Below are 23,491 nucleotides of genomic sequence, written 5' to 3'. Positions count from 1 at the left end.
AATGGTTCACTTTTCAAGTAAATGAACATCAAAACGTTTCAAATTCAAACCTGAAATTCCAAAAGGAAAAATTGCATTTAGATGCACATATGTTTTATATTAAACATTAAATTTCTAATGTTTGCACAGAGAAGACCTTTGTTTGAATGGAAATAGTGCCATTACAGAAAAGTATAATGAAAACCACATTTCTAGTGGCATTTCGTTTTAAAGTATTTGCTATTTTCACATAACTAGGAAACATCAAAAACTTTTATGCTTGCTCTTTTTATTGTCTGCTTAATATACTGAATGGCCTCCAGTTGGTGGATTTTTTCTAAATCAGTTTAATGGGATTTAATCACCATAATTCAGATCTCTAGCAAATTGTTTTGCTGCTTCTCTAATTAACACCCGCTGACTTTGCTTAATATCCCATTAAAAACAGCTTTAACTGGTCATATCTGTGCAGGTTATATTTTTGTTTGTGCTATCCAAGGCTCCTATTCTTATATAATCAAGTATTTTATATGCTAACAGCATTCACAACGTGTTTAATTCAAAACAGTATTTTTTCCACATCACCTGAAATAAAAATCTTAGCCAGTCATCAAAACAGTTATTTTTCTAAACAATAGGAAGGGGGAACCTGTCAGCAAGGATTTTTGGTTAGATAATGACATGATACAGGCTCTTTAATGATGGCTTATATAAATGCTGACTTTCCACTTATACAAAAGTCATTTTTATTAGAAACTTGATTCCACACCTCCAATCTTTCATGTTGGCTGCATCTTCCCATTTCTGTTTCATGGGTTAGTAATGATGCCTTTTATGGCTATGTATGATTGCCTATTCCTGGATGTGTGCCCTGTTCAGCCCTATTTTACAGAATTTAAATTGAAAACACATTGAGAGAATACACATCTATGATTTAAATTATACTTTTATCTTAACCCCCAGGGTGCCCTACTGAAGCCGTGCTGGATACCTGATGTGGTGCTACATAGGTTCAAAAAATATTGCGACACATTTTCAAGCTGATCCAGCCCTCTTGTGCTGCTCTAGCAATGTAAATAGGGTTGCCAACTTTCTAATCGCACAAAACCACTGGGCTGGGGCAGGGGGTTGGGTGTGGGAGGGGGTGAGGGCTCTAACTGGGGGTATGGGCTCTGGGGTGGGGCCAGAAATGAAGGGTTCAAGGTGCAGGGAGGGAGCTCCAGGGTGGAGCAGGGAGTTGGGGTGCAAAAGGAGGTAAGGGCTCCAGCTGGGGGTGCAGGTGCTGGGGTTGGGACAGAGATGAAGGGTTTGGGGAGGAGGGGGCTCCAGGCTGGGGGGTGAGGCCAAGGGATTCAGAGTGCAGGAGGGGGCTGTGAGTTGAGGCAGGGTATTGAGGTGCAGGAACAGGGCTGGCTTTATGAACTGTGGGGCCCAATTTGAATACCTGGTGGCAGTCCGGGACTTTGGCAGCACTTTGGTAGTAGGGGGTCCACTCCAGGTCTTCTGCAGCACCGAAGGACCCCCCAACCCCCGAAATGCCACCGAAGACCTGGAGTGGACCACTCCCCTCTGCCAAAATGCCGCCGAAGACCCGTACCCTCCGCGCTGTGCCCCGGAACAAGCCACCAGCAGATCCAGCTCTTAGGCAGGGGTGGGGTGGGGAGTAGGAGACTCCACACGCTGCTCGCTGCTCTCATCCACTAGCTCCTATTGGCCATGGTTTTCAGCCAATGGGAGTGCAGAACTGGTGCTCGGGGTGGGGAGCAGCGCACAAAGCCCTGTGACCCCCACCTTGGAACTGGACCTGCTGACTGCTTCTGGGGCACAGCGCGATGCCAGGACAGGTAGGGACTAGCCTGCCTTAGACCCACAGCATCGCTGACTGGACTTTTAACAGCCCTGTCGGTGGTGCTTACTGGAGCCGTTGGGACCCTTTTCGACCGAGAGTTCCAGGCAAAAACCAGACACCTGGCAACCCTAAGTGTAAAGGGGCTGTGAAGCTGCTCTAACTAGACAGCTGGGAATAGCAGAACCCTTAAGTTGGAACAGCCAGCTCTCTGACACCTGCAAGGTCTCCTCACCTGCTGTGATAGTTGGGCCTACAAATTTACTCTAATTGTGGGCTCAACTGTAAAAAGTAAGTGAAAATTCCTCACAATAACTTATAAGTGTTGACAGGAAAAGGTATTGAAGGGAGACAGAAAGACTGAATTAGTCCAAACAAAAAGGCCTATTGATATAACTCAAGGACTGCGTTAAGATAATTCTTGCTAAACAAGAGGATTTGAGTACTGAAAATTAATAAACCAAAATTGGTGTGACAGATATTAAGCCCAACTGGTGAACAAACTAATGAGTGAATGGATTATTCCCCCCTTTACTCCTTTTTGAGGTCCTTAAGAAAGAGACTTTGGGAAGAAAAATTGGCTGCTGGAGTAAGTGTCACAATCATGGCTCCCCCGCACATCTCCAGGGACCCTGGGCCTTCTTTTTCTTAATTGGGAGAGTTGTTCTGTCCAGACTGGACCAAAGAAAGGGTCCCAGATGCCACTGCCATGTCCACCAGCTTCAGCTACACCCCAAATGTCACTTGGGCTGTCTCTCCCCTCCCCCACATATCCTTTTTCTTCCCTACCTTCTTTCTTGTCTTTCCTCTATCTCTCCTTTTGCCTTCTGTGTAATAAGAGTGTGGTTACCTGGCCAAGAATGTATACTTGGCAAAACTGCTGTAAGCCTGTGACCAGAAAGAGGCAACTAAAAGCAATGCCCTAAACAGGCTAATGTTGTTACAAGTTTGCCAGATCTTGAAGTGGCTGACACAACCGTGTGCAGTGCCTGTGTTTCTCCAACAGTGAGGTTTAAGTGAAAGGCAACACCAGAGACAGAAGCTGCATTTTCTATTTTTGCTGTTCTTTTCTCGTCCCTTGTGTGTATGTGTTTTGTCTTCTAGAAAATGGGACTGGACTTTAACAACAGCAACAACAACTTCTCTTTTCCCCCCAAAAGACAGTTATTACCATCTTCCATATGGTTTAAAAAGACTGTCAGACAAGGGGATTTTTCCTTCTAGAAACTCTCTCCAGCTGAAGGGAAAAGGCACAAGGGATATCGTTAAAATGAAACCCTTATTCAAATACTTCACATTTCAAATGCTTTAACTGTTTTTCCTTCTTTTCTGTATCTTTAATAAAAAATATTAAAGCATTTTTTAATGGTGTGTGCACCATGATGCCAAGCAGATAGCTTAGTGGTTTGAGCATTGGCCTGCTAAACCCAGGGTTGTGAGCTCAATCTTTGAGGGGGCCACTTAGGGATCTAGGGCAAAAATCAGTACTTGGTCCTGCCAAAGAAGGCGGGGGCTGGACTCAATGACATTTTGGGATCCCTTCCAGCTCTATGAGATAGGTATATCTTAAAAATAAATAAATCTGTGTAGCCCAAACCTTGTTTAAAATGGTTTAATGTTAGACAGTGACTGGGTTATGTTAACACCTCTGGCCTATATATAACCATCTACATTAACACAATACACTTCACTCCCATCCTAATAGGATACACAGGTTCCCAAGGAAGGGACCAGAGCTGTACCCATCTGGTATAGCAGCCATTACCAGCATATATAAGCTAGAGCAGCTCAGAGGTGGCTCACACATACACCTAGAGTCATCCAGGCTTTGGCATTCCTAGAAATGGAGGGTGCCCAAAGATGGAAGAAAGCCACTTCACTTTCTGTTCCCCTTGGGTTCTGCACCAAGTTCAGCTCAGCCAGACTGCGGACATTATATAAACAGGGCTAGGCTCTGGATGGGGTAAATCAGATAGAGAGGAACATGGAAGGATAGTGTAGACATTTAGAAGTTTGTCATCACAGACATACATTTCAGGACCAAAAGGTTATGATGTGGCCCATGTAAGTCCATTGCCCTATGTGGGCAGTATTAGTACCCTGGATTTTTTTTTCCTAAATCATTTTCATTACTACATGTAGTTCTGGATGTTGCAGCTTTTACTGCTGCCTTTTTACTTTGATCCATATACATTAATAATTCTGTGTAAAGTAAAGTAGTTTCTCTTAATTGTGACAGTGCCAGGTCCTTTCTTAGCTTCTGTCTGTGATCATTTGTATTTCAGCCTGCCACCCTGTAAAACAGATCTACGGTACAGACTTTTCCTATTGTCTTCAAAAAATAAAAGCAAACTCACACCTCTGTGCATGGTTGAAAATTGGTCAAGCTAGTTTTAGCTAGATGTAACCAATCCTTATGCAGGACTCTGATTGCTATAGCAATAGGTAATAGTTTAACGAAACAGAGCAATCCTCCACATCTAAATACTGCTTAATAAAGCGCACACTGCAAAACAAACTTGTTTCACAAAGCCTTTCAACAATAACCTCTGCAACACTCTTAAACTGCTTCAAACAGGTACTGCCTCCTGAAATAATATGCAGTTGCAGAACTTGTTTGTCTGGTCTGTACTAGATCTGAGCAATTTGGAGCAAGGACTGTGAGTCATATGTCTGCAGAACAGTGAGCGCACTGTCAATAGTCAATGAGCAGCGGCAGCATAGGGACAGATCCTGCTGGCCTTCAAAGGGAGTTCCAGCTGAATAAGACCTGCAAGCATTACCCTCTACATACTAGCAACTGGCAATCTTCCAAATGTTCAAAGGTTTAGCAAAACACACAGATGTTTGTTTGTGTTTAAATATGATTTTTTATTACAATTAATGAGGCTGAAGATCTTCTGATACATGCTTCCTCCAGTCATGCCACAAAACAGCCTCTCTCACAATGATTCTGAGGTGCTGCTGAGGCCTCAGACACCAGTGACTTCAGAACGAGTTTAGGCCCTCAGAACTTCAGGGGTCATGCCCAATATTTCTTCTCCCCATGCTGGTTGAAACCACTTGAGGTGAAATTCTTCCCTTGAAGGCTAAAGTGGGACCTGGAGGTGCAAAGACCTTGTGCTGGTCCTGGGCCTATGTCAATGACAGCCTATAAGTGAATTTCACCATCAGTGTCAAAGAACGTAAAAGGAAAATGTTGAGGGATCTTTTCAAGCTTCAGAAAAACCTTTGATTTGGGTATAGATAGAGTTTTGAGGGAAAGTCCTTATTTTATCCTGACCAGGGACGGCTTTAGGCCCAATTCGAACAGTTTCGACGGGGCCCAGGCAGGGAAGACAAAAAAAAAACGTAAAAAAAACATGTGGGGCTTGTACTAACTGGGTGGTGCTCCGAGTCTTTGGCGGCACTTTGGCGGCAGGTCCTTCACTCGCTCCAGATCTTCGGTGGTACTGAAGGACCTGCTGCCGAAGACCCAGAACAAGCGAAGGACCCACCTCTGAAGTGCTGCTGAAGATCCGCAGCGCCGCCAGGTGAGTAAAAATTAAAAAGGCGCCTCTAGCCAGGGAAGAGATTCTCACTGGGTGTGGGGCCCTCTGAGGCGCGGGGCCCGATTCGGGGGAATTGGGGGAATTGGCCTAAAGCCGGCCCTGATCCTGACAACATCTCTCTAAAACAACTGCATTAATACACACTGATAGGTCACCTCTAAAACAATAGACATGAACAACAGCAATCATATTGCTCAACAAAGCAGAAAGATTTATCCTTAGGGCGAACATTTTAACTTTTCCCTTTTCTTTTTAACACACACTAAAATTGCCTCTTTGTCTTTAAAATCACAAGTTGTCTGTAAAATATAAAAAGAAATTATAGTTAATATACTGTAGGCCTGGTTATAATGATAATCCATCAGCACAGATCTTTGAACTCATATGGGGTCTCATTGACTGGGAATTATATTTGCAATTTCTAGTCATTTGCACACAGGGTACATTCTACCCCCATATTACACAGCAGTATACAGGCAATGTTTTCTGAGACGAATGCCATGAAAAGTATGTAAACACCAATCAATCAATCAATTTCATTTTTTATATGACCCTAAACACCACAGTACCCACTAACTCTGCAGCAAGCTAGACCTACATTCTTTGGGAAGATAAGCAGTCCAGTACAGCAGTCTGAAAATGTGGCAGCTTCACAAAGTTAAAAAATAGTTCTGTTATTGAATTAAATGTAAAAATGAATAATACAATAACTGCACTGTTCCTTCTGCTATATAATTTGATATTACATTCAATTTATTTTATTCAATCCCTACATTTTCAGTGGCTGAAGAATTTTATATTGAAAATGTGTAGCTGTATTACGGAAGTTGTCAGGCAAATGAGCAGAAGACAGTGGTGCTTTTGGTACCTGGGAAGGAAGTATGCGATTCTGGGATAAGTGCACTTGCTGGATATTATAATTATCTCCAGTAAGAATTAACTATATTGATAATGATATTTGCATCATTAGCTTTCAAAATTAACACCAGTCAGTGGAGCAGTCTACACATCTCAGAGCTACATCTGCAGACATCAGCTGTGTTCAGTTGTACTTAAGATCTGACCAAAAGGCCACTGAGGTCAACAGGAATCCCCCCTTCCCCGGGTCCCTCTCCTTGTGCCCAAGACCCCTCCCCTCCCCTTCTTCCCCTCTGTGTGTCTCCCTATCCCTTCTGCCCCTCCCCGTCTGCCTCGCTCCCCCACTGCAGAGGCCAAGGCCCCAGCCCTGGTGTGCTGGGTGGCATGGCGAGCCCCAGTGTGCTGGGCATCAGCACCTCCAGCCCCGCTGCTCTGGGGAACAGGGCCGGCCCTGCTGCATTGGGGAGGGCGGTGCTCCCAGCCCCAGTGCTCCAAGCGGCCGAACTGTCCCCAGCCTCAGTGCACTGGAAATCGCAGAGAGGGGGGCTGGCTGGGGGGTGGAGTGTAGGTGGGGCCACACTAAGCTGTTTGGGGAGGCACAGCCTACCGCTGCCTACGATATCCACCAGTCATGACTTCCTGCAAAATAGTCAACACCCTCACCTCCTATTGGGGAATAAGTATATTTAAGAACTAGGTTTAAAGTTCAGGAGCTCTTGGTTCCCAGTCCAGCACTTAAACCACTGGACTATAACTCTTACAAAACCAATTTTTACCCTAGCTGAAGAGTTTGATTCCTTACTTAAATATCTTATTTATTATAGAAGCAGCAGCCAATAGTTAGGAATCTGACAACATTATACTATAAACCATTTTGCTTAGTTATTTTTAACTTTGCAGCCCAATTATTAAAATAGGTTCTATAAATCCCCAACTTTGTAGCAAATTAACTTGACTTTCTTTAGAAAATTAGTTGGAATTTTTTAAAACCTGTTTTAAAACACGAAGGCTGATAATTTATAAAGTGAAGTATCCTCTTTGGCATTTCTGTATGTGTGGCATTTTCATTTACATATGAGAACTAGCTAGAGTGACTGCAGTGAAATTACATACCATGACATTTTAATATGTATTACAGCATGACTGTGACCGAAAACCTCCTTGTTACTGCAGAATAAAAGTCACGGTGGTTATCTTAGTATCTGCATAATATGCTGAACATTTTGTCCATGTTTTTCCTGCACACATCTCTATCTACCACTCATGTATCTCACTAGTGTACCAAAAATGAAATTCACCAAGCAAGGCCTTCCACTCAGTACAGCCCAGGTGGTACCACTGTGATAAGTAGAAGTGTGGATGGAGCAGCTGCCCAAGGACCCTGTGCCTGTGAACTGGGGAGGGAGCTCTTTGCCAACTTTGAATATAGCTGTACAGAGGGGAATTTGGGGCAGACTTATACAGTAACTCCTCACTTAATGTTGTAGTTATGTTCCTGAAAAATGCGACTTTAAGTGAAACGATGTTCAACTAATCCAATTTCCCCATAAGAATTAATGTAAATAAGGGGATTAGGTTCCAGGGAAATTTTTCTCACCAGACAAAAGACTAATTGTGTGTGTGTACTGTGACAAAGTTCCTCCTCTACCTTGGTGGGTCCTCTGCTTATTGGCAGATTTGCTTACCTCAGTGATCTTCCCCACAGTCTGGGTCAACTCCTCCTGTGTCTGATCAGGAGTTGGGAGGTTTAGAGGGAACCTGGGCCCGCCCTCTACTCCGGGTTCAGCCCAGGGCCCTGTGGATTGCAGTTGTCTATAGTACCTCCTGTAACAGCTGCATGACAGCTACAACTCCCTGGGCTACTTCCCTATGGCCTCCTTCAAACACCTTCTTTATCCTTACCACAGGATCTTCCTCCTGATGTCTGATAACGCTTGTACTCCTTAGTCCTCCAGCAGCACAGCCTCTCACTTTCAGCTCCTTGTGCCTCTTGCTCCCAGCTCCTCACACGCATTTCCTCTCCTCTGGCTCCTCCCTGCCTGACTGGAGTGAGCTCCTTTTTAAACCCAGGTGCCCTGATTAGCCTGCCTTGATTGGCTGCAGGTGATCTAATTAGCCTGTCTGCCTTAATTGTTCTAGCAGGTTTCTGATTACTCTAGTGCAGCCCCTGCTCTGGTCACTCAGGGAACAGAAAACTACTCATCCAGTGACCAGTATATTTGCCCTCTACCAGACTCCTGTATCCCACTGGTTTGGGTCTGTCACGTATCCCTCCCCCCTGCTCAACACCAAGGGGTTGGGCAGCTTGGGATGCCAGACAGTGCACACATGACAAGCCATCAGCATTGCCGTGACAGCTCCCTGCTCTGTGTTGCACATGGAACTGGAAAGGTTGGAGGGATAAGAACCACCTGGTCACCCTTGTGTTCTTCTCCTTGTTCTGCTGCATCCATTGAAGAGGGGCATGGTCGGTCACGATGACAAATCTGCGCCCGAGCAAGTAGTAGCGCAATGCTTCCATGGCCCATTTTACGGCGAGGCACTCTCTCTCCACCACTGCATATTTTTGTTCCCTCAGAAGGAGTTTCCTACTGAGGTAGAGAATTGGGTGTTCCTCCTCCCCGACCATCTGTGATAGAACAGCCCCCAACCCAACATCCGATGCATCTGTCTGCAGGATAAATTCCTTGCTGAAATCAGGGGCTATCAGTACAGGGTTACTGTAGAGGGCAGTCCGCAGGTCTGTGAATGCTTCCTCTGCTGTGTCAGACCATCTAACCAGATCAGGTCCACGGGCTTTTACTAGGTCCGTCAGGGGGCTTGCCCTTGTGGCAAAGTGGGGGATAAATCGTCGGTAATTCCCCACTATACCTAGGAATGCCTGGACTTGTTTCTTGCGACGTGGTTGGGGCCAATTTTGGATGGCCTCCAACTTGTTCACTTGGGGTTTTACCAGACCTTTTCCCATAATGTAGCCAAGATATTTGGCCTCCGTAAACCCTACAGCGCACTTGGCAGGGTTTGCTGTAAGTCCAGCTCGACTGAATGTATCAAGGACTGCTTCTACCTTCTCTAAGTGAGTTTCCCAGTCTGTGGTATGAATGACCACATCGTCCAAGTAGGCAGCAGCATAACTGTTATGCGGGCGTAATAGCTTGTCCATGAGGCGCTGGAAAGTAGCTGGGGCCCCATGTAGTCCAAAAGGGAGGACAGTATATTGGAAAAGACCCTCAGGTGTAGAGAACACAGTCTTATCCTTTGCATCTTCTGCAAAGGGAATCTGCCAGTACCCCTTTGTCAAGTCTAGAGTAGTCAAGTACCGGGCATTACCCAGACGGTCCACTAGCTCATCTATGCGAGGTATGGGGTACGCGTCAAACTGGGATACTTCATTTAGTCGCCGGAAGTCATTGCAAAACCTTGTGGTGCCATCAGGTTTGGGCACCAGCACGATTGGGCTGGATCACTGACTGTGGGATTCTTCGATGATCCCCAACTCCAGCATTTTTTTTTACTTCTGCTTTTATTTCCTCCCTTTTGGCTGCTGACACCCGACAGGGCCTCATTGTTATTCTGGCCCCAGGGTTCGTGATGATGTGATGACATGTCTCGGTTGTTCGACCTGGTTTTGTCGAGAACACATCTTGGTTCCGGAAGATCATCTCAGACACCTCATTCTTCTGGTCTGGTGTTAAATCGGGAGAGACTCTCACCTGTTTGGAAGGCTTGTTTTCCTGGGTTAGGTCTTTTTGGATAGTTATGCATGCCTCTTGTGCATGCCAGGGTTTCAGAAGGTTGATGCGATAAATCTGTTCTTGTTTTCGGCGTCCTGGCTGCCGAACCTTGTAGGTTACTTCCCCCACGGGTTCAACCACCTCATAGGGCCCCTGCCATTGGGCCAGAAGCTTCCTTTCTGCCGTGGGTACCAACACCATCACTCGATCCCTGGTTGGAACTGTAGGACTTTTGCCTGGCAATTGTAATAGGTTCTCTGGGCCTTTTCCATATGTTCCTGTACAATAGGGGTGACACAGGCTATCCGGTCTCGCATCCGTATTACATGTTCTATTATATTTCTCCCCTCATTGGGTTCCTCTTCCCAGATCTCTTTGGCGATATCTAGTATGCCACGGGGGTGACGCCCATATAATAACTCGAAGGGGGAAAACCCAGTTGAGGCCTGAGGTACCTCCCGGATAGTGAACATAAGGTAGGGCAGTAGGGTGTCCCAATCCTTCCCGTCCTAACTTACCACCTTCCGTATCATAGCCTTGAGGGTTCGGTTAAACCTTTCTACCAAACCATCAGTCTGCGGATGGTAAACTGAAGTTCTCAGGGTATGTATATGGAGCAGGTCCTTCATTAGCTTTGACATAAATGGGGTTCCTTGGTCTGTTAATATGTCCTTTGGTAGCCCCACTCGGGGAAAGATCCCCACCAGCTCTTTGGCTATCGTTTTAGAGGCTGTGTTCCGCAGGGGGACAGCTTCTGGGTAGCGAGTAGCTTAGTCCAAAACAACAAGTATATATTGGTGACCCCGAGCCGTCTTCTACAGGGGTCCCACTAGGTCCATGGCTATTCGCTCAAGAGGGACCTCTATGATGGGAAGGGTTACTAAAGGTGCCCTCAGGTGGGGATGGGGACTGTGCAGCTGACACTTTGGGCAGGACGCACAGTACCTCCGCATTTCTTCATGTACTCCGGGCCAGAAGAACTGTCATAGGACTCATGCCAGGGTCTTCTCTACCCCTAAGTGCCTGGTCCCATCCAAAATTTCCTCTCCCGGGGCTAATCTACCCAAGATCTAGGGGCCCAGTCTCTGTTGGCTCTACTGGTTCAGAAGCGTTAGGGTGGGGGTCAGACTCAGGTGCTTCTCCCTCTTGAGTGGCCTTCTTTTCAGCTGCTCGGGTCCACCTACCTACGAGAGCGACCCTCTGGCTTTGGGCCAGTATTCGGGTTCCCAAAGCCTTAGCTGCCCTCCTTTCCCTTTTCGACTTTTTACCCTGTCTGGGAATGGAAAATAAATCTGGGGATATTTCAGAGAAGACTAGGGGTTGACAGTCTACTGTGGATGCCTCACTAACTTCAGGGTTCCCCTCTTTCTCCAATCCTCCTACTGAGAGTAAGTCTCCAAACCCTGGGAAGTCCCTCCCTATGAGCACCGGGTATGGAAGTTTAGGGACTACACCTGCTGCTATCTCAGTAGTGTTCCCTTGAATCTCAATTTTTACTGGGATGGTGGGGTAATAACCAACAGTCCCATGGATGCATGTTATCCCCATACACTTAGCCTGCAGCAGCTGACTACACTTCAGAAGCTTCCCCGAGACAAGCATGATAGAACTCCCCAAATCAACAAGTGCTGTGGTCTCTACCCCATTTAGCTTTACTGGTCTGTTGTACTTATGTGGGGTTAGCAAGACCCCCACAAGGTGGATTAGGGAGCATGGATCTGCCCAGTTCTCCAGGTTACACTGCATCGGCTCCTCAGCATTGGGACACTGTGCAGCTATATGTCCCCACTCCCCGCAGGCATAACATCTGTATGGAGCCCTAGGCATTCCCCGGTCTCTTGGTTTGGGCAATCTAACATCATGATCCTCTTCTCCCTCTGTGCTCCGACTCTTTGTGGCCTCTGGTGGGCCTTCAGCCCCTCTTTTTTTCCACCTGGGCCCTCCTGGTGGCCCAGCCATCCGAGCTCTAGGGCTTGGTGCTGCTAGTTTAACCCGGGGTGCCTCTTCCTTAACTGGTCGGGTCAGCTCCTTTGCCGTCCTTTGCCTCTCTACCAGTGCAACAACCTCATCATAGGTGGAGGGTTTGTTCTGGCTTACCCAAGCATGAAGGTCTGGCGGTAGTCCCCTCATATATCGGTCAATGACCAGAACCTCTAGTATCTCTTCCGGACTCCGGGACTCCGTTAGCAACCACTTTGGTGCAAGATGGATGAGGTCATACAATTGGGACCGCGGGGTTTTGTTTCCCTGGTACCTCCACTCGTGATACCGTTGGGCCCGCACTGCGGTCGTTACCCCAGATCTGGCCAGGATCTCTGCTTTCAGCTGGGGGGAGTCTGCTGCAGCCCCTTCCGGCAGATCATAGTAAGCCTTCTGGGCCTCCCCACACAGGAATGTGGCAGGGATGCCAGACCACTGATCTCGAGGCCAGGCCTCCCGTAGGGCTGTCCTCTCAAAGGCCAGGAGGTATGCCTCTACATCATCCTCCCGCGTCATTTTCTGCAGCCAATGGCTGGCCCGTATGATCTGCATCCCATCATGGCCATGGTTCAGCTCTGTAAGGGTCTTTACCTGGTTTACCCAGTTCCCGCAACATAGCTCGGTCTTGAGAAGCCCGGTCCATCAGCAGGCAATTAGTCTCTCGCTGCAGCAGCACTGCTTCCTGTCGGGCAGCTGCCTGGACACGGGTAGCCTCCTGCTGGGTTGCCGTAGCTTGTATCAATGCTTGTACTAAGTCATCCATTGTGGTGAAAAAAAAAACCCTCTACCTTTTTTTTTTTAAATCACTCTCCTTCTTCTGCCGCGCTGTGCACACCAAATCCCACCCCTGACACCAGTTGTGACAAAGTTCCTCCTCTACCTTGGTGGGTCCTCTGCTTATTGGCAGATTTGCTCACCTCAGTGATCTTCCCCACAGTCTGGGTCAACTCCTCCTGTGTCTGATCAGGAGTTGGGAGGTTTAGGGGGAACCCCGGCCCACCCTTTACTCCAGGTTCCAGCCCAGGGCCCTGTGGATTGCAGCTGTCTATAGTACCTCCTGTAACAGCTGCATGACAGCTACAGCTCCCTGGGCTACTTCCCCATGGCCTCCTCCAAACACCTTCTTTATCCTCACCACAGGATCTTCCTCCTGATGTCTGATCACGCTTGTACTCCTTAATCCTCCAACAGCACAGCCTCTCACTTTCAGCTCCTTGTGCCTCTTGCTCCCAGCTCCTCACACGCACTTCCTCTCCTCTGGCTCCTCCCTGCCTGACTGGAGTGAGCTCCTTTTTAAACCCAGGTGCCCTGATTAGCCTGCCTTGATTGGCTGCAGGTGATCTAATTAGCATGTCTGCCTTAATTGGTTCTAGCAGATTCCTGATTACTCTAGAGCAGCCCCTGCTCTGGTCACTCAGGGAACAGAAAAACTACTCATCCAGTGACCAGTATATTTGCCCTCTACCAGACTCCTGTACCCCACTGGTTTGGGTCTGTCACAGTATATACATATACATATACACACACACATATATACACACACACAGAGTATAAGTTTTAAACAAACAATTTAATACTGGTACACAGTGATGATTGTGAAGCTTGGTTGAGGTGGAGGAGTCAGAGGGTGGGATATTTCTCAGGAAATGCCTTACTGCTAAATGATGAACTAGCAATTGGCTGAGCCCTCAAGGGTTAACTCTCACACTCTACAAGGCAGCACGAAAGGAGAGAGGACAGAGAGAGACAGAGACACACTCTGTGTGTGTGTGTGTGTGTGTGTGTGTGTGAGAGAGAGAGAGAGAGAGAGAGAGAGAGAGAGAGAGAGAGATATGCGCATTTCCCCTTTAAGTATGAAGAGTGGGGTCAGAAGTACACTGCCTTGTTAATTAGATCAGCAAGCAGAGACCGGACCACAGCTGCAGCTGCCTGGAAGCTCCCTCTGTCATGTGTCCCCCCGCTTTATGGAAGATGGGGTAAACAGGGTGCAGGAACAGGGGGGAGGGACACCCTGACATTAGCCCCCTTCTTCCTCCCCTCCCTCCCATGCTGCAAGCAGGAGTCTCGGGGAGCAGCTCCAAGGCAGAGGGCAGGAGCAGCACATGGAAGTGAGGGGCGAGGGACAGCTGCAATTACTAGCCTGCTGGGCAACTGCTGCACAGGGAACTTAGGGGAGTGGGGAGCTGATGGGGGGCTGCAGGCCCACCCTGGTTCCAAGCCCACGCCAGCTAGCTGCAATGGACTGCTCTTCCTGCAAGCAGTGGACAAAGCAGATGACTGCCAAACGACGTTAGAAGGGAGCATTGCCCAATTTTAAATGAGCATGTTCCCTAATTGATCAGCAACGTAGCAACGAAACAACGTTAACCGGGATGACTTTAAGTGAGGAGTTACTGTACTACATTCAGCAGGGGGATCTTCAGATGGTATAGAGCTGCTGTAGTGACTCATATACCTTCCCTCTTCCTGCAGCCAACAGAAGGAGCATGAGGCCATGGCCACCTGGCACAAGATGAGGCTATCTGAAGGCTTCTCTAACCTACTCATGGGATTGATCCAGTACTGAATTGCCCAGGAGAGGGAAAGTGCAAAGGTGGCTTAAAGTTACCTTTGCACTGCTCAGTCCTTAGCTGCACTAAATGCTTCTTGACCACAGCTGAGTTTCTGATCCCACACGTTAGAGCTTATAATTTTGTGAGAACAAAACCTCTTTAAGAAAAAAAGTCTGCCATATTGAGTGCACAGTAATGAATCTCCAAAACATAACAGTAACAAATGTTTGTGTTGAAGAATCTTCTGGAAAAAAGCCAATTTAGTGTAACTAACTTTTCAGCTAAAAGTTTTAAATTTTAGAGAGATTTCAATTTAAAAGCATTAACTTCTGCACATCACATTTCAGCACATACAGGAAAAATTCACCCTTTTTGGGAGATGGCTCTTGAAATGTCAGTAAAGCAGGTCTCAGGAATTTTGTATTAAATGAAAGAGTTTTTATTGGAAACTCAAGTTAGCTGTGTTACTGCAATGTACTCAGACTTAGACAAGGAGAGAACACGTCTTTTAATGACAGTTCAAAGTATTTCATTCTCCATTCAAAAAGATTTGGACAAATAACTAAACGGAAAAAACAAATAAATGGTATTTGTCTGAACACAGTAAGAAAGCTATTTATGTTTAAATGAACCTATTTAAAGGTCACCTTAAATCCAGACATACAACTGGATAAGATAGGTGAATGAAAGACCAAATCTAGAGGATTTATTTAGAATCCCATAAAAATAATGCTGCAAAAAAACTTTGCTGCCTATCTGCAATAAATAAAACATAAACAGCAGAGTTCCAGATGGCATGATGTGAACGTGAATTCATACATACAGGGCTTCCTAGATGTGAAGTCCACATAGTGGGAGGACAGATCAAGCCTTACATGTCATCTTTTCAGAAAACTATCCTGAAAATTGTTTCATACCATAATCACAGTGCAGATTAAAAGAAGGTTTTGAAAGTATTATACATGTTTTTAATGACCCTGTGGCTCTGGGCTGGAGGGAGTATGCTCAATCGTCCTGTGGAGATGGTACATGCACAGCCCAGTCACATGTAGGAGCTTGGAGGGGATGGCACATGCTCAGTCTCTATGGCAGTGGTCCCCAAATTGTGGGACATGCCCCATTTGGAGGAGTGCAGTGGGGCCCGGTCCAGCCTTGACGGGAGCAGGGAGAGAGTGCTACCTAACCCCGCTCTGCCCCAGCCCCAACTCCTGGCTGTGGCTCTGCTTCTGGCCCCACCCCCAGCTGCAGCCTAGGCCTTGGCCCCTGGCTCTCAGCCCTGGCTGGCTGGCCGCAGCTCCACTCCTGGTTGTGGCCCCCCCAAGCACAGCTCTGCTCCCAGCCACGGTTCCTGGCTCCCGACCTGGCCACAACTCCAGCTTCAGCCTTGGCCTCAACTGTGGCCCTGCTCCTGGCTCTGGCTCCCAAACACATTTGGGGACAGGGCGTGGATGGGTAAAGAGGGGCATGAGGTGAACAGTTTGGGGACCATTGCTGTCTGGGAATTGTGCATGTGCCATCTGGCCAACATTAGCAACCCTGAAAAAGTTCAAGCATACTCAGTGAGGGTGGAATCTTTGGAGATTTTAGTGTTAAACTCTAGCAAGTCTGTATAGAGCATGAGTAAACTACATTTCTTCCAAAGGCTTATAACTTCACCAGATTTTCCATACAAATGGAAAAAGATACAACCTTGACACAAAGGCCACCATTCTGGCAAGTCCCTGCTGCAAACCATGGGGATGCTAGAAATTTTCAAAGTAAAGCGCTCAAAAATTTAACATGGACAAAACAATGTATTTTCCCATAGCTTCATTGTCAGAAACAGCTGAACTATTTTGGCTGAAATTTAAAAGGAAAAAAAAATTAGCCTGAGGCAGGCAGACAGCATGCAAAATTTCAGCCTGAATTATTAGTTTAGCAAAGTTATAAGCTAAAGAAAACAAGGTCTTTATAATGGGAAGTGTCGGGCAACCTTAATAATGGTTAGTGCTACCAGCCCTGCCTTTATTATAACAATTAGTTTCATTGCATAAAAAATATTTTGGCAATTCCCACTGAACTGCCTTGTGAAACTTCACTCTGGAGGAAGGTTTTTTCCTTGCAGTCTGCTTCACACTTCACTGGCAACTTATATTGAATGTTAAGTTTTACTTTACAGGCCTGATTCTCCCCTTGCTTACAGTATAAATCAGGAGTAAACTCCATTGAAGTTAATGAAGTTTCACTAGTGTGTGAAGCTGGTATGAAAGGAGAATCCAGCTCAGTGATTTATTGTGATGCTGTGATTTTTTTCTTTGTATCTTTCCACTTTGATAGAGCATACACCAGCGTCAGTCAGCATCTTCCCACTACCCTTCTGACAACCTTTTGTGGCTACTTCTTTTCGTTCTTTTTCTCATCAGTGACCACCAAAACATACCCATCCTTAACTTATATAGGAGTTTTTTTGTTCCTGATTCTTCCCTCTCATTTTCTCTTTACTTTCCTCAAAGGCTTGTGTTAGGATGAGCTAGAGAAATAAGTCAGCACAAAACAAACAAATATTCTTTTTGGTTCACCTTTAAGATGAATATAAACCCGGATTTTGTTTGTGTGATGGGAGCAGACCAATGTTAAAAATTAAAATCTGGATTAACAATGCATAGAAATTATTAACAGACTGATTTATATCATAGACTGATGGATTCGTTGAGTTATTTTCAAAACTATTAGTTTCGTAGCTAAGTAAATTGAGTTATATCATTTTATATTTCATCGGAGTTGAACAGCATCACATTTGTTAGTATCTTTATTATTGTTGTTGTTACTACTACCACATACATTTTAAAATCTGATTACTACAGACTTTACAATCTATAATATTCACACAAAGACAGTGCTGGACTGGCTATATTAATATTAGCCAAAAAAAGATGGACAGCATCCAACAATGACTGACTTCCACACTACTGATTTTGTTAAAATAAATTTCATGATGAAGACAAATTACAGAGCCTATCTTATATTGCCTTTGCTCATACAAAGAAAATATCACTCTGACATGGACACAGTTCATAAAAACTGCAGGCAAACTTTGTACTTGACCCTGGTTCTTGATTAAAATTCAATGTATTATTTAAATTTGAATGCCTAAAATCTGATCTTGAATATGACCAACTGCAGCAGATTCTGGTTTAGCACTTGACACCATAAAGCTTAGGATTTCGGTATTTGAATTGTGAAAACTTCACTACTACTTTAAATAAAAGAGTTAAACATTGGATACGGGTAAGCTGAGGCAATTGGAAGTGACAACTGCAGTTTTAGCAAAGCTAAAAATATTATATGTATAGTGCATAGTTGGAGAAGTGCTGTCCTTGAAGTATTTCCCCTTCATCACTATTTGGTCAGTTTCTATTTCAGAAACGTGTGATTAAATTGTGATGGGTTTGGTCACAGAGACTCCCCTCGAGACTGTCAATATGCTGGGATACCATGGAGAACAACTCTCCTGCCAGAACAGGCACCCCTCCACTCCTGTCTTGCTGAGTTAGACACTCGAGTCGGCTCCAGCCGAGACCCAGAGGTTGGGCTTGGTCTCTCTGCAGTTCACTGAAACTGAAATTCACTCAGCCTAGGGGCTCCTCAGTTAACATGGACTTTCCCAGCACCCAGTGGAGCCTGGACCGCAAATAAATCTGTTTTACTCTGCATAATGCTTATACAGGGTAAACTAGTAAATTGTTCACCCTCTATATCACCAATAGAGAGATATGCACAGCTGTTTGCTCCCCCAGGTATTAATCACTTACTCTGGATTTATTAATAAACAAAAGTGATTTTATTAAGTATAAAAAGTAGGATTGAAGTGGTTTCAAGTAATAACAGACAGAACAAAGTAAGTAACTAAGCAAAATAAAACAAAACATGCAAGTCTAAGCCTAATACATTAAGAAATTGATTACAGGTAATATCTCACCCTTAGATGTTCCAATAAGCTTCTTTCACAGACTATAGACTCTCTTAGTCTGGGCCCAGTCCTTTCCCTGGTATAGTCCTTGTTAGTTCCGGCAGACATCTTAGGGGGTGAGCAGGGGTTTTCTCATTACTGGCAACTCTTCTTATCCTGCTCCACTCCCTTTTAAGGCTTTGGCACAAGGCAGGAATCTTTAATCTCTTTGGGTCCCCACCCTCCTCCTAAATGGAAAAGTACCAAATTTAAGACGGATTTCACTATCAGGTGACATGGTCACATGTCACTGTAAAACCTCTAGTCTCTATTCCCCATGGACTGGCGCACATGTACACAAGAAGGCTATCAAGAAACTAATGCAATTTACAACTGATTGTTTCTGGAACACCCTTAATGGCCTCCACATAAAATGTTTACATCAGTGATACAAGTTTAGATCTTATTCTCCCAACTCCAGATATAGAAATAATATATGCAAACAAATAGGATGAACACACTTAGTAGATTACAAGCTTTCTAATGATACCATACAAGGGGTATTTAGCATAAAGCATATTCCAGTTATGTCATATTCATAAGAATATTTTCATAAAGAATCTGGAGTGCGTCACATAAATATCAGTGGTACTAGTCACTGATCCAAAGTTCATTAAATCAATTAAATGATTCCCATTGATTTTGAAGGGTTTTGGATTAGATCTTTAGTTGACCAGAGGACAAGTAGCAGGAGGGACTAGAGAGTAGTCTGAAGCAAAATGTGCCAGGCTCTGAGTTTCTACAGAAGGTTTTTCTTTTAAAGACTAAGATATAGAATCATAGAAATAGGGCTGGAAGGGGCCTCGAGAAGTCATTGAGACCAGCCCCCTGAACTGTGGCAGTACCAAGTAAAATCATCCCTGACTGGTGTTTGTCCAACTTGTTCTTAAAAACTTCCAATGATGGGGACCCAATAAGCTTCCTTGGAAGCCTATTCCAGTGCCTAACTATAATTTCAGTTAAGAAGTTTTTCCTGATATTTAACCTAAAGTCTCCCTTACTGCAGATTAAGCTCATTACTTCTTGTCCTACACCTTCAGTGGACATGGAGAACAATTGATCACCATCCTCTTTACAACAGCCCTTAGCATATCTGAAGGTTATTATCACATTCCACATCAGTCTTCTTTTCCCAAAACTAAACATGCCCAGGTGTTTTTAACCTTTCATCATAGGTCAGGTTTCATAAACCTTGTGTCATTTTTGTTGCTCCCCTTTGGACTCTTTCAAGTTTGTCCCTGTCATTCCTAGAGTGTGGCACCCAGAATTGGATACTACTCCAGCTGAGGCCTCACCAAATCTGAGTAGAGCAGGACAATTACCTCCCATGTCTTATATATGACACTTCCATTAATACACCCCACAATGGTATTAGTTGTTATCATCAAAACTACATCACATTGAGGACTCATATTCAATTTATGATCCAATATTACCTCCAGATTCTTTTCAGCAGTACTGCCACCAAGCCAGTTATTCCCCATGTTATAGTTGTGCATTTGATTTTTCTTTCCTACGTGAAGTGCTATGCCCTTGTCTTTGTCCGAATTCAACAAGATGAAATTAAATAATTTTCAATTTGTCAAGGTCATTTTGAATGTAAGCTTGCTCTCCAAAATGCTTGTAATCCTAGCTTGGTGTTGTCTGCAAGTTTTATAAGCATACTCTCCTCTCCGTTATTGAAGTCATTATTGAAAATATTGACTAGTACTGGACCTAGGACTCACCCAGCAGTACCCTACTAAGTATGTCTTCCTAGTCTGACAGCAAACCATTGATGACTATTCTTTTAGTATGTTTTTGCAACTCATTGTGCATCCATCTTATAATTTCATCTAGATCACATTTCCCTAGTTTGCTTATGAGAATGTCATGAACTGCATCAAAAGCCTTCCAAAAAAGATAAAGATATGGCATATCCACTAGGCCAGTAACCCTGTCGAAGGAAATGAGGTTGGTTTGGCATAATTTGTTCTTGACAAATGCCTGCCAGCTATTACTTATAATCCAATTATCCTCTAGATGCTTACAACTGATTGTAAATAATTTGTTCCAATATCTTTCCTGGCATTAAAGTTAGGCAGACTGGTCTATAATTCCCTGGGTCCAACGTGTTCCCCTTCATAAAGACAGGTATGATGTTTGCTTTCTCCAATCTTCTGGGACCTAAACTGCCCTCCAGGAATTCTCAAAGATAATTGCTAAAGGTTCTGAGGTTGCTTCAGCTAATTCCTTCCATATCCAAGGATGAATTTCATCAGGCCCCGTCAACTTGAGTACACCTAACTTATTTAAACGTTATTTGATACGTTCTTTCCCTATTTTGGCTTGCATTCTTTCCTCCTTGTTGTTAACAGTAATTGTGTTGAGTGGTCACCATTAACCAACAGACCAGATTTCTGAAGCATGAATCCACAACAACAAGATGTTACTAGCAAATTACAGAAGTTACTTTTTATTAATTTCATTTGTTTCTTCATAATTTTGTTAGACAATTTATATTTTGCAATACAGGAGTCTGCTCTTATTCAAATGAAACTTTCAGCTCAATAGCTAGTGCACTCACATAAGCATAAATAAAGATGGTGCTGCTGTCAGAGAAGTATCAGAACTGCTTAGGCTGAAAGAATGAATATTAGATTAAAAGGAAAAAGAAATAACTATTAAACTAATTTAAGAACCCATACTTAGGCTCATTTACCACCTTCAGCAATCCTGCAGGAATTACAAACTGATTGGCGAGAACGGTCATATCACGTAATTGGCAGTCATCTACCAATCAGTTAGGTGGGTGAAAAACAAATGCATTTAAGGGACTAGAATGTAACTGATTTTTGTCCCCTGAAACCCATTTATAAAACCAGGATGAAGAAAAGCATTAATTTCCACTCGATCTTGAAATCTGCAGCACCATATCTTTTCCTGAGGTTGTTGGTAGATTAAAATGACTGCATTAGGCATACATGGCCAAATCCTCCCAGCTTACATTCACACAACCACCCTGAAGTCAATGGGCCTGATTCTGACGTCTCATTCTAGGTTTAGCCTGGTGTATATAAGTAGGCTTGGAATGAATCTATTAAAATCATTAGTTGTCTATAAACTTTAATTTCACCTGATGCACAAAAATAGATGAAAAAAAAATATGCATTAACAGTAGTTAGTTAGTACAGGGAGCAGTTTGTCATCCCCAGGCAGGAACTGTTCAGCAGCTGGCAGCTACTGCAGTCATGGCAGCACGAGGATACCTTCCTACTGACAATGACCACGTGGCTGGGCCAGGAACACTTGCCCAGAGCAGCAGTGATTAAGTCACAGACAGCTACAATAGCTGCCAAGCAGTGCTGGAACTGCAGATCTGCTTGACCTCAAAGTTTAGGAAAAGCATGAATGCTATTACATTTGTGGCAGGGGCCCAACTTCACTAGTACAGTAAGAGTTGCCAAATTTGTCATTTTATGACAGTAATGGGTTGTAAAAAAAGCCTTAGAGGAATAGTGCAGAGAATACCCTGACCTCAAACTCAAAACAGAGGAAAAGTCTGGGAAGGGAGACGAGGATAGTTTGCACCACAAAGTTTATAAAACACATAAGTCTCCAGAAAGGCAAATCATGTTGCTTAACATTTGAACAGGATGTCTCATTTGAAATTAAGAATCAAGCAAAGGTAACCAAAGCTTCAATAGGAGCCTGTTTGAGAAGAATGATACAAAAGAAAGAAGCCCAGCTGTGGATTTTCTATACAATATAGTACATGCTTTGAGGAGAGTCCAATGAATGGTTTCCATAGTTTGAGCTTTTTATTAGCTCTGCTTTTTAAGTATGCAGAAGCAGCACACACTGGCCCAGAACACTCTCAACTGGAAGAAAAATACCTGCCTCACATTTTTGCTCACCACCAAGCTGCAATCAAAGATCTTTGGAGTGGTCAGAAATTCTCCTTAGTAATTAAATGAAACCCCAGAGCTTTCCAGACTGCCAGCAATGAAAGTTCTTGCAGTGTTCAACAGTGACCAAAATACATAAATAAATACTATACTATTGAAATAATCTGTTGTTCCATGCAATGTAGGGGTCATTTTAATTTAGATTCAAGATGTGTTGTGAGAGTACAGCCAAATGTGGGAAAACTATGCACCAATTTACAGACTCTTCTTGATATACATGCAATGTTTAATAAAGGACTTGAAAGAAATGTATCCACATCTGCTGCACATTCCATGTATTGCTCATCTTATGCACGGATGCATTGATCAGGCAATACATTCTGGTACATCAATGAATTTGTGGTACATTTTCCAGTGAAATTTAAACATGCCAACAGGCAAAGGTGAGGAGAGGACTGCCTGAGCAGAGCCCCCAGCTTTACTGAATTTTGGAAAGCTATTCATTTTATTTTGGGATAATACAAATAACACAAATAATATATATACACACCTAGCATCTTTCATCTAAAGATCACAAAGGGCATTAGCTTCACAACACCCTTGTTGTATTTTTAATTAGCCATTTTGATTCCCATTACAGACTGACTTAAACTCAAAATATGCCACAAGCATAGCAGCTTGGTAAAGTCTGCAGATAAAGTTAGCATTTTTATATTGACAGTTCTTAAAAGCAAAACTCTGTCAAACTACCATTGGTTCTGGCATGGCACTTTGAACTTGAAGCAAGGCTGATTTTGACTCCTTTTCTGGTTCAAATTGTAGTTTGCACAATTCAGATCAACAGCAAATTATATTAATTTTCACACAACTGTCATTAGTGACGCTGAAACAGATCTACGGTAATTACAAACCACTTTAAAACAGATATGATTTGTGAGACCATTACCCCTAATATTGTTTTTGGCAGGCACTTTGCTCTGTTGTATTTTTACATGGTGTCGATGTATAGGCCAGTAGACAAATATTGTGTTGTAAATAACGCAGCATGTCTCAGTGGGCAAGTAGTACCACAGCGAGCTTAGCACAGAACACAAACAATCCTGTTGATTGCTATAC

General features: G+C 44.1%; 1 protein-coding gene across 8 annotated transcripts in view; it reads right to left on the bottom strand.

The window, feature by feature from the left end:
- The window catches only part of PRLR (prolactin receptor), a 253,697-nt gene that overhangs the window by 70,438 nt on the left and 159,768 nt on the right, over window positions 1-23,491 (bottom strand). Inside the window, exon 4 of one of the 8 annotated variants that reach the window (XM_030567215.1) lies at window positions 18,459-18,676. The exons of the other annotated variants lie outside the window; for them this stretch is intronic. The gene's annotated coding sequence lies outside the window, so the exon portion shown is untranslated. The remainder of the gene's footprint in view (window positions 1-18,458; window positions 18,677-23,491) is intronic. 8 annotated transcript variants of the gene reach the window in all.

This window comes from Gopherus evgoodei, chromosome 6 (genome assembly GCF_007399415.2).
Source record: "Gopherus evgoodei ecotype Sinaloan lineage chromosome 6, rGopEvg1_v1.p, whole genome shotgun sequence".
Lineage (NCBI taxonomy): Eukaryota > Metazoa > Chordata > Testudines > Testudinidae > Gopherus > Gopherus evgoodei.
Note: the sequence above shows the minus strand (reverse complement) of the source record. Positions and strands in the feature narration are given on the sequence as shown.